The sequence below is a fragment of the Spea bombifrons genome, chromosome 8 (genome assembly GCF_027358695.1).
Source record: "Spea bombifrons isolate aSpeBom1 chromosome 8, aSpeBom1.2.pri, whole genome shotgun sequence".
Taxonomy (NCBI): domain Eukaryota; kingdom Metazoa; phylum Chordata; class Amphibia; order Anura; family Pelobatidae; genus Spea; species Spea bombifrons.
Window position 1 is genome coordinate 6,955,653 of NC_071094.1, and position 11,310 is coordinate 6,966,962.

At 43.8% G+C, this 11,310-nt stretch overlaps 1 long non-coding RNA gene across 1 annotated transcript; it reads left to right on the plus strand.

Moving 5' to 3' along the window:
- Positions 1-7,086: 7,086 nt before the first annotated feature.
- LOC128502905 (uncharacterized) lies at positions 7,087-7,609 on the plus strand. Its single transcript, XR_008355181.1, has 2 exons — positions 7,087-7,185; positions 7,551-7,609. It is a non-coding gene; the product is annotated as an uncharacterized LOC128502905 (long non-coding RNA).
- Positions 7,610-11,310: the final 3,701 nt, after the last annotated feature.

The following is an 11,310-nucleotide window of genomic DNA, read 5'->3' on the forward strand; positions in this document are numbered from 1 at the left end:
ACGTGCTGTTTCCATGTGTTGTTTATTTGATCTATACCTGAACTACAGGGAGAAAGTAAAAGAGCGGTATGGTTTAGTGAATGAGGGGACAAAGGGACTCTGGGGATGATTACAGGGGAGAGGACCTCTCAATGTCACGGTGCAGTCAGAAGGAGGGAACACTGCACTGACTCTCAGTCTTCCCCTGATCTGCAGTCAGTGTGGCAAATATATTGGCAGCAGGGTCTAATATTAATATATATCGGAAGCCGGGACTAATAATATATACCGGCTGCAGGGTCTAATATTAATATATATCAGCAGCAGGAGCTAATATTAACATATAGGGCTGCAACTAACGATTATTTTAATAATCGATTAATCGGCCGATTATTTTTTCGATTAATCGATTAATCGGATAAAAAAAAACAATATGCAAATTTTTCGTTTATTTAAAAGAATTTAATGAACTGGATGTTAAAAAACAACTTAAAATTTACATTAACATTCTTATTTTGTTATGATGTAATAAAAAACAATATTTTCAAAGTACAAGAACCCAAACACAATATTTATGAAACAAAATAACCCCAAACATTCTGAAAAGAGGTGGACTATTACTGTTCAAGAAACTTTGCCCCAGCACTTTGCACTTTGCACCCAGCACTTTGCACCCAGCACTTTGCACCCAGCCCTGGCACTTTGCACCCAGCACTTTGCACCCAGCACTTTGCCCCAGCCCTGGCACTTTGCATCCAGCACTTTGCACCCAGCATTCAGCACTTTGCACCAGCACTTTGCACTTTGCACCCAGCCCTGGCACTTTGCACCCAGCACTTTGCACCCAGCCCTGGCACTTTGCACCCAGCACTGGCACTTTGCACCCAGCACTTTGCACTGTGCCCCTGCACCCAGTCTCTAACTCTGCCCTGCACCCAGCCCTGCCCCCACATTCTGCCCTGCCCCCACACTCACACTCTGCCCTGCACCCACTCTGCCCTGCACCCACACTCACACCCTGCCCTGCATCCCCACCCCCACTCTGCCCTGCACCCAGTCTCCCACTCTGCTCTGCACCCACACTCACACCCTGCATCCCCACCCCCACTCTGCCCTGCACCCAGTCTCCTGCCCTGCACCCCCCACCCCCACTCTGCCCTGCACCCCCACCCCCACTCTGCCCTGCACCCCCACCCCCACTCTGCCCTGCACCCACACCCCCACTCTGCCCTGCACCCACACTCACGAACCGCTCTGTGCGAATGGAGCCACTCGCACAGAGCGAACCGCTCTGTGCGAATGGAGCCACTCGCACAGAGCGAACCGCTCTGTGCGAATGGAGCCACTCGCACAGAGCGAACCGCTCTGTGCGAATGGAGCCACTCGCACAGAGCGAACCGCTCTGTGCGAATGGAGCCACTCGCACAGAGCGAACCGCTCTGTGCGAATGGAGCCACTCGCACAGAGCGAACCGCTCTGTGCGAGTGGAGCCACTCGCACAGAGCGAACCGCTCTGTGCGAGTGGCTCCATTCGCACAGAGCGATTCGCTCTGTGCGAGTGGCTCTGTGCGATCCGTGCACATAGACATGAAGAATACTTACCTCCGGAACGCGTCACATCCGTCACGTAGCTAAAAGAAGGCGGAGACTGCAGAGCGTGTAGCAGAAGCGGGGAACGCTCGCGGAGGTAAGTAAAAGGAGCCGAGTGCTCCAACAACGAATTGATCACTCGATTAATCGATAACGGAAATCGTTATCGATGATTTCCGTTATCGATTATTATCGATTTTATCGATTCGTTGTTTCAGCTCTAATGTATATATATGTATGTATATATATATATATGTATATATATGTATATGTATATATATGTATGTATATATATATATGTATATATATGTATATGTATATATATGTATATATATGTATATGTATATATATGTATATGTATATATATGTATATATATGTATATGTATATGTATATATATGTATATATATGTATATGTATATATATGTATATGTATATATATGTATATGTATATATATGTATATATATGTATGTATATATATGTATATGTATATATGTATATGTATATATATGTATGTATATATATGTATATGTATATATATGTATGTATATATATGTATGTATATGTATGTATATATGTATATATATGTATGTATATATTAGGGCTGCAACTAACGATTATTTTAATAATCGATTAATCGGCCGATTATTTTTTCGATTAATCGATTAATCGGATAAAAAAAAACAATATGCAAATTTTTCGTTTATTTAAAAGAATTTAATGAACTGGATGTTAAAAAACAACTTAAAATTTACATTAACATTCTTATTTTGTTATGATGTAATAAAAAACAATATTTTCAAAGTACAAGAACCCAAACACAATATTTATGAAACAAAATAACCCCAAACATTCTGAAAAGAGGTGGACTATTACTGTTCAAGAAACTTTGCCCCAGCACTTTGCACTTTGCACCCAGCACTTTGCACCCAGCACTTTGCACCCAGCCCTGGCACTTTGCACCCAGCACTTTGCACCCAGCACTTTGCCCCAGCCCTGGCACTTTGCATCCAGCACTTTGCACCCAGCATTCAGCACTTTGCACCAGCACTTTGCACTTTGCACCCAGCCCTGGCACTTTGCACCCAGCACTTTGCACCCAGCCCTGGCACTTTGCACCCAGCACTGGCACTTTGCACCCAGCACTTTGCACTGTGCCCCTGCACCCAGTCTCTAACTCTGCCCTGCACCCAGCCCTGCCCCCACATTCTGCCCTGCCCCCACACTCACACTCTGCCCTGCACCCACTCTGCCCTGCACCCACACTCACACCCTGCCCTGCATCCCCACCCCCACTCTGCCCTGCACCCAGTCTCCCACTCTGCTCTGCACCCACACTCACACCCTGCATCCCCACCCCCACTCTGCCCTGCACCCAGTCTCCTGCCCTGCACCCCCCACCCCCACTCTGCCCTGCACCCCCACCCCCACTCTGCCCTGCACCCCCACCCCCACTCTGCCCTGCACCCACACCCCCACTCTGCCCTGCACCCACACTCACGAACCGCTCTGTGCGAATGGAGCCACTCGCACAGAGCGAACCGCTCTGTGCGAATGGAGCCACTCGCACAGAGCGAACCGCTCTGTGCGAATGGAGCCACTCGCACAGAGCGAACCGCTCTGTGCGAGTGGAGCCACTCGCACAGAGCGAACCGCTCTGTGCGAATGGAGCCACTCGCACAGAGCGAACCGCTCTGTGCGAGTGGAGCCACTCGCACAGAGCGAACCGCTCTGTGCGAGTGGAGCCACTCGCACAGAGCGAACCGCTCTGTGCGAGTGGCTCCATTCGCACAGAGCGATTCGCTCTGTGCGAGTGGCTCTGTGCGATCCGTGCACATAGACATGAAGAATACTTACCTCCGGAACGCGTCACATCCGTCACGTAGCTAAAAGAAGGCGGAGACTGCAGAGCGTGTAGCAGAAGCGGGGAACGCTCGCGGAGGTAAGTAAAAGGAGCCGAGTGCTCCAACAACGAATTGATCACTCGATTAATCGATAACGGAAATCGTTATCGATGATTTCCGTTATCGATTATTATTGATTTTATCGATTCGTTGTTTCAGCTCTATTAACATATAATGACAGCAGGGTCTAATATTTATATATATCGGCAGCAGGGGCTAATATTAATATATATTGGCTGCATGGCCTCTTATCAATAAATATTGGCTGCAGGGGCTAATATTTATAATATATTGGCTGCAGGGACTAATAATTTATATATCGGCAGCAGGGTATAATTTTTATGTATATTCGCAGCAGGGTATAATATAAGTATATATCCGCAGCAGGGGCTAATATCAATATATATCCGCAGCAGGGGTTAATATTAATATATATCGGAAGCAGGGTGTAATATTTCTGTATATTGTCAGCAGGGGCTAATATTAAAGAATGAAAAATAACTGTCACTTTAGCTGTTATTTTGAAATCATATTTTAATCACGGTCTTTACTTCAAAGAGATAAGTGCATATTATGTAGTTAAAAATGCACGTCTAACGTGTGTATGTATGTGTGTATATATATATATATATATATATATATATATATAGTGTATATGTACCGTTTTATAATTGGCCCCCCTACTTTGGTCTCTGGCCCCCCATGTGCCCCCCCTAAATATGAAAGCTGGAGACGCCACTGTTGTGTAGCAATGACTAAAATGTTCAACATGAACCTGAGCGCATCAAGAAAGACCTCAACATCTCTGGTCATCCTCAGACAACATAAGAGCATTTCTGACCCAAATCATATATGATTATGCCAAAAATAAATTCATGTTTTCGAGGTTGGGCGTACCATAAGCGATTGGATTCAACCATTCTAGCCAATCAGTGTTTCTTACCGGCATCATGACAATCGCTATTTGGTTGAACCCTTCTCCTAACATAGCTTTAAGGATGGAACGTTTTACCCCCCCAAAATGGAGGATTGACTTTAATATCTATTAAAAGGAAAGGTGGGGAGTGCAAAGAGAGAGATTCAATCACAAAAACATGCTTGATATTGCCCAAAAAACCTAAGCCTCTTGGATTATAAAAATAGCTTTTTAGAAGGTGTGTAGAGGGCATGCACCATCACATTCTTTGTCATCCCCATTCCCTCATGATTGTCAGCTGAATCGTCTCCACCAGGTAAAGCTCTTTTTGAATGATATTAGTGAAACGGAAATTCCATGTTTTGTAAATGAGTCGTGTGCAGTAGCGAGGGTCCCAATGTCCTACATATGCATAGGCAGGGCCGCCATCATAAATCTTGGGGCCCCCGTGTCCATTATAATTTCCCCCCGATTGCTCCGCCAATCCCTTACGAAAAAATTACTGCAGTTTTTTGGACATGAAAAAACTGCAATACTGCACATTTACTGCAGTATTACTGCACATTTACTGCAGTTTTACTGCATTTGTACTTCACTGTACTGCAGTTGTACTGCAGTTATTTTTGTACGGAAGTACAAATGCAATAAAGCTGCAGTACATTGAAGTACAACTGTAGGTTTGCAATATAAAAAAAAAAGTGCAGTAAATGTGCAGTAATACTGCACTAAAATGTGCAGTTTTTTCATGTCCAAAAAACTGCAGTATTACTTCAGAAAAACTGCAGTCATTTTTTGTAAGGGATGTTCTGCCCATCATCCTGCTTCTTATTCTTCCCATAAGCACACCTTTATAAGAGCAAGGGTGACCCTAGGACTAGTGGCGGCTGGGTGTAGTATTTCTTTGGGGCACCCCCGTAACTAACACTCATGCATATTAACACGCCAACCCACTCGCTTTAACACTGTACATTTACACACACGCACAATCTTTATCCAGGCTGTCCCCTAAAGTGCAGTCACTAACAGCTAAAAACTGGGATGTCATCAAGGAGCACAGCCTCTCACTGGGATTATTTCTTGGCTTATTACACGTTTTAGTGATTTTATTATTATTTTTTTAACGTCTACAGGAAAAGGAAGGCTTTGATCAGACGCTCGCCAAGGAGCAAGGAGCCCTGAGGGAACAACTGCAGGTAGGGATTGCGGTCTCACAAATGCCCCAGCAGCCTCGCGTCTTTCCTTATCTCAGCCGTAGTTCTCCTACAGCCTTCGACGTGCACTCCGTGTGCACTCACGCGAGGCAAGAAAGGCTTTCTGGGGGGCATTTCAGTAAATCCCCCATAGGAGGTAATGACTTGTGCCAGCCTCATCAGTCTCTTGTGTGTGAGCATGGAGGCTCCGCGTGCCCCTGCTGCCCTCTCCATTAATTTTTTTTCTTGAATCATTATTTTTGGACGTTTGCTGCAGCCCTGCTTCTTCTCTTTCCTCTCCTTGTTCTTCTGTCTTCAGGCACACATTGAGCGTGTCATCAAGTTTTGTTTCTGAGTGGAAAAAGCGCAATTTTGCGAAAGAGCAGGAAACAAAATTGTCGAAAAATAAGTTGACCAAAAACTAATCGCAAATCTTGTCCTGATCGTTATTGGTCCATTTGCACAAGTCCAATTCTTCTGTTCAGATTTGTGACCGGAGAAATATTCCGCCTGAAACGTAATTTATTTTTATTTGTTTTTTTCTGTTTTTTTTCAGGTTCATATACAGACGATTGGCATTTTGGTATCTGAAAAATCAGAATTGCAAACCTCCCTCTCCTTCACCCAGCAAGCGGCCCGTCAGAAAGGAGGTTCTGAATTTATTTACATTTTTTATTTTTCTTTCCAATTTAATCTAACAGATTACTTGCAGACGTAGCCAAATACCGGCCATACATTGTATTATAAAATTATTAAAGAATGGTCATGTTCTACGGCGAACGGCTCGGGTCTAATGAGAAAATGGAAGCCACTAGATTAATGTATTGCTTATAATCCGTACTAAACCGTTGTTCTGTAGGAGACGGAATAAGACTGGCTGACCAGCATTAAGTTTGTTATACCTTTTAGTTACTTAAAACTGCTAATTATCTCTCTATTAAAAAGGAAGCTTTGTGCCATTAGGATCTGAATAACAGTCACACGGTGCGTTCAATAGTACATGAGAAAGTGTATCCAAAAAGTACCACGTCTCATGTCCCTATATAAAAAAAAAAGATGCAACCGGCATGCTAATGTGACACATTATCACACCTAAATCTCTAATACCCATTGTGCAGCGCTACAGAATAGGATGGCGCTATATAAAACCAATATATAATAATAATATCCCCTTCATGCCTCAAAATAACAGATGAGAGAGAGTCTGGTTTCTGCCGAAGTTTTATTAGGCTTTTGTGTGCAAAGTCCGAAGCGATGGTCTACAAACGCGGACTGTTGGACATTCTGTTAATAGAACATTTTAACCCCTTAAGGACAATGGGCGGTCCCTAAACCCATTGAAAACAATGCATTTTGAGCCCGTACATGTTCGGGCTTTGTCATTAAGGGGTTAATATATAACAAGGTTTTACGTCTGTTAGTTGGATAAGTCCAGAGATGGCGTTGATTGTGTGTTTTGAGGTGCGATGGCTCTAACTCGCCCCCTTTCCTCTCTCTAGCCGAGTCCGAAGACCTCGCTATGCGCCTGCAGAGTACCAAGAAGAGAGTGGCGGAGCTGGAACGCACCTTATCGGGCATCTCCCTGCACCAGAAGCAGGCGGAGAAGGTAACAATGGGGCTCGCTCTCCAAAAAGAAGTCAATAGTTTTCTCTGTTAATAGAGATCAGGGATGAGAATTTGATGTCGGTTGCCTAGGGAACGGGTAAACAAAGTTACATTAACGTATGCTCATGAGCTCTATGTCCTATATATACATATATATATCTGGGCTTATGTGAGAGTATGATGGAGTAACGTGTGTGTGTGTGGTCATGTAACACGGGGCAAGCTCTCTGGTGACCTAACTTCTGCGCAGCCTTCTTTCAAAGTAAAATGCGTCAACGCAACAGCAATGCCCCGGTATTTAGTGCAATTTCTAATAAAAAGATCTTATGTCTGTACTTTTCATCCTGTCCTGTCGCTTTTTTTTAGCTCAACAAAGAACTGGAGAAGGAACGCGACAATCTTCGCCTCGAGTCTTTGAAAAACAGGTAGGTCGCCGTTTCGGAGGACGGGCTGAAAGTTCTTGCGCGGCTTCGGTGCTAACGAGCTTCCCGCTCTTCGTTGTCCAGCAAAAGCACTGAAGAACTAAAGCAGCAGAACTCGGAGCTGACGGAGAAGCTGAACGCTCTGCTCTCGGAGAACACGGACATGAAGCAGCAGGCCGAGGAGCTGCACAAGAAGCTGGAGATGGCAGAACTCACTGTCCAGATGGTATGACACCAAGGGGAGCAGCGGGGGGCATTAGAGTTTAAGTTCCAGCCTTACCCGCGCATGGTTTCAGTATTCCCAGTGTTTCTTACAGCTGCGTCAAGCCCCAGCGGCTTGTTCAAAGAGATAAGTGCATATTATGTAGTTAAAAATGCACGTCTAACGTGTGTATGTATGTGTGTATATATATATATATATAGTGTATATGTACCGTTTTATAATTGGCCCCCCTACTTTGGTCTCTGGCCCCCCATGTGCCCCCCCTAAATATGAAAGCTGGAGACGCCACTGTTGTGTAGCAATGACTAAAATGTTCAACATGAACCTGAGCGCATCAAGAAAGACCTCAACATCTCTGGTCATCCTCAGACAACATAAGAGCATTTCTGACCCAAATCATATATGATTATGCCAAAAATAAATTCATGTTTTCGAGGTTGGGCGTACCATAAGCGATTGGATTCAACCATTCTAGCCAATCAGTGTTTCTTACCGGCATCATGACAATCGCTATTTGGTTGAACCCTTCTCCTAACATAGCTTTAAGGATGGAACGTTTTACCCCCCCAAAATGGAGGATTGACTTTAATATCTATTAAAAGGAAAGGTGGGGAGTGCAAAGAGAGAGATTCAATCACAAAAACATGCTTGATATTGCCCAAAAAACCTAAGCCTCTTGGATTATAAAAATAGCTTTTTAGAAGGTGTGTAGAGGGCATGCACCATCACATTCTTTGTCATCCCCATTCCCTCATGATTGTCAGCTGAATCGTCTCCACCAGGTAAAGCTCTTTTTGAATGATATTAGTGAAACGGAAATTCCATGTTTTGTAAATGAGTCGTGTGCAGTAGCGAGGGTCCCAATGTCCTACATATGCATAGGCAGGGCCGCCATCATAAATCTTGGGGCCCCCGTGTCCATTATAATTTCCCCCCGATTGCTCCGCCAATCCCTTACGAAAAAATTACTGCAGTTTTTTGGACATGAAAAAACTGCAATACTGCACATTTACTGCAGTATTACTGCACATTTACTGCAGTTTTACTGCATTTGTACTTCACTGTACTGCAGTTGTACTGCAGTTATTTTTGTACGGAAGTACAAATGCAATAAAGCTGCAGTACATTGAAGTACAACTGTAGGTTTGCAATATAAAAAAAAAGTGCAGTAAATGTGCAGTAATACTGCACTAAAATGTGCAGTTTTTTCATGTCCAAAAAACTGCAGTATTACTTCAGAAAAACTGCAGTCATTTTTTGTAAGGGATGTTCTGCCCATCATCCTGCTTCTTATTCTTCCCATAAGCACACCTTTATAAGAGCAAGGGTGACCCTAGGACTAGTGGCGGCTGGGTGTAGTATTTCTTTGGGGCACCCCCGTAACTAACACTCATGCATATTAACACGCCAACCCACTCGCTTTAACACTGTACATTTACACACACGCACAATCTTTATCCAGGCTGTCCCCTAAAGTGCAGTCACTAACAGCTAAAAACTGGGATGTCATCAAGGAGCACAGCCTCTCACTGGGATTATTTCTTGGCTTATTACACGTTTTAGTGATTTTATTATTATTTTTTTAACGTCTACAGGAAAAGGAAGGCTTTGATCAGACGCTCGCCAAGGAGCAAGGAGCCCTGAGGGAACAACTGCAGGTAGGGATTGCGGTCTCACAAATGCCCCAGCAGCCTCGCGTCTTTCCTTATCTCAGCCGTAGTTCTCCTACAGCCTTCGACGTGTACTCCGTGTGCACTCACGCGAGGCAAGAAAGGCTTTCTGGGGGGCATTTCAGTAAATCCCCCATAGGAGGTAATGACTTGTGCCAGCCTCATCAGTCTCTTGTGTGTGAGCATGGAGGCTCCGCGTGCCCCTGCTGCCCTCTCCATTAATTTTTTTTCTTGAATCATTATTTTTGGACGTTTGCTGCAGCCCTGCTTCTTCTCTTTCCTCTCCTTGTTCTTCTGTCTTCAGGCACACATTGAGCGTGTCATCAAGTTTTGTTTCTGAGTGGAAAAAGCGCAATTTTGCGAAAGAGCAGGAAACAAAATTGTCGAAAAATAAGTTGACCAAAAACTAATCGCAAATCTTGTCCTGATCGTTATTGGTCCATTTGCACAAGTCCAATTCTTCTGTTCAGATTTGTGACCGGAGAAATATTCCGCCTGAAACGTAATTTATTTTTATTTGTTTTTTTCTGTTTTTTTTCAGGTTCATATACAGACGATTGGCATTTTGGTATCTGAAAAATCAGAATTGCAAACCTCCCTCTCCTTCACCCAGCAAGCGGCCCGTCAGAAAGGAGGTTCTGAATTTATTTACATTTTTTATTTTTCTTTCCAATTTAATCTAACAGATTACTTGCAGACGTAGCCAAATACCGGCCATACATTGTATTATAAAATTATTAAAGAATGGTCATGTTCTACGGCGAACGGCTCGGGTCTAATGAGAAAATGGAAGCCACTAGATTAATGTATTGCTTATAATCCGTACTAAACCGTTGTTCTGTAGGAGACGGAATAAGACTGGCTGACCAGCATTAAGTTTGTTATACCTTTTAGTTACTTAAAACTGCTAATTATCTCTCTATTAAAAAGGAAGCTTTGTGCCATTAGGATCTGAATAACAGTCACACGGTGCGTTCAATAGTACATGAGAAAGTGTATCCAAAAAGTACCACGTCTCATGTCCCTATATAAAAAAAAAAGATGCAACCGGCATGCTAATGTGACACATTATCACACCTAAATCTCTAATACCCATTGTGCAGCGCTACAGAATAGGATGGCGCTATATAAAACCAATATATAATAATAATATCCCCTTCATGCCTCAAAATAACAGATGAGAGAGAGTCTGGTTTCTGCCGAAGTTTTATTAGGCTTTTGTGTGCAAAGTCCGAAGCGATGGTCTACAAACGCGGACTGTTGGACATTCTGTTAATAGAACATTTTAACCCCTTAAGGACAATGGGCGGTCCCTAAACCCATTGAAAACAATGCATTTTGAGCCCGTACATGTTCGGGCTTTGTCATTAAGGGGTTAATATATAACAAGGTTTTACGTCTGTTAGTTGGATAAGTCCAGAGATGGCGTTGATTGTGTGTTTTGAGGTGCGATGGCTCTAACTCGCCCCCTTTCCTCTCTCTAGCCGAGTCCGAAGACCTCGCTATGCGCCTGCAGAGTACCAAGAAGAGAGTGGCGGAGCTGGAACGCACCTTATCGGGCATCTCCCTGCACCAGAAGCAGGCGGAGAAGGTAACAATGGGGCTCGCTCTCCAAAAAGAAGTCAATAGTTTTCTCTGTTAATAGAGATCAGGGATGAGAATTTGATGTCGGTTGCCTAGGGAACGGGTAAACAAAGTTACATTAACGTATGCTCATGAGCTCTATGTCCTATATATACATATATATATCTGGGCTTATGTGAGAGTATGATGGAGTAACGTGTGTGTGTGTGGTCATGTAACACGGGGCA